Genomic DNA, 1,257 nt, shown 5'->3' on the forward strand with positions numbered 1-1,257 from the left:
ATAATAAAAAATACTAATTCATTTTCTCCACTATTTTCCCTTTTCTTTTACCTTTATACTACTTTTCCATGGTTTTAGGTCTTAAAAAATTAATGACTTATTGTTTGACTGGAAATGCAAAGTTTCTTTAACAATTTATAATAATGTTATTTATTATATCTTTGTTTACTTTTAAACATTTACAAATGGTCATTTGTCCACACCTAATTTTTTCACATTTTATAAAATCCATTATATGTGAACTTTTAAGTCTTCAAATGATAAAGTGTTTTGTTCTTCGGTTATGCACATTGATTAAGGAAGCTGGTAGATGTGTGTACCAACTAAACAGTCATAATTCATGGAAAAATTAGACATGTAAGATATTGACTAATATCACTCTGTTGTGCACACCATAACATGTAAAATATAATATCTGACAATACAAGTAGACGCTTTACGGAAACAAAGTTCCTTGCACACCTCACAATTGAACAACAGTTTCACAAGTCACCATCACACATATAGTCTCATTTGCCTTGAGGGATCACATGGCGATAAGAAATATCTCCACGGACAAAATTTTATTTTCAAGATAAAAGAGGTAATTTAGAAATGTCGAACCAAAGATCGTGGTTTGATGCCACCAGTACGGTCTGAGAAGATGTTCATTCTTCGTTGCTCACAACCTTGGTCTTCAATTGGGATCTAAGAGATTAAACAGTCCTAGGAACGACTTGTAGATTGATTCTGGGCAAAGCTACGGTAGTATAGAAATTAATTCTACCTCTTTCAATTAGTTTCGTTTAACGTAGTATTTTTAGTTTCTCTAATCTTTAGAAATGTATGGTCATATTATTTTTATATATTTATTCAATAAATCACATCTATATTCTATCTGATGGAAAATATATTATTGAGAAAGGAAATATAAAATCATTTGCAAAAATTTAGTCAGTTTGTATGAATTCAAAAATAAATGATATCATTGAAAACCTTGAAAATGATAAATTTTAGCCCGATGCAATGCAGTAGTTGGAAAAATAATTTAAGGAATTGTCTCTGTGCCTTCATTTCAAAGAATCCGTAGAAGCACACCTGGTTAATTTCAAATTTGAAATCGGGGTTCATCTCTCGCTGCGGAACTTACCTTTTAAATATTGGAATTCTTTTTTTAAAATACAATTTTCCAATTATTATTATTATTTTTTATAATAAAAAATACTAATTCATTTTCTCCACTATTTTCCCTTTTCTTTTACCTTTATACTACTTTTC

The sequence above is a fragment of the Vigna radiata genome, chromosome 6 (genome assembly GCF_000741045.1).
Source record: "Vigna radiata var. radiata cultivar VC1973A chromosome 6, Vradiata_ver6, whole genome shotgun sequence".
NCBI classification, from domain to species: Eukaryota; Viridiplantae; Streptophyta; class Magnoliopsida; order Fabales; family Fabaceae; genus Vigna; species Vigna radiata.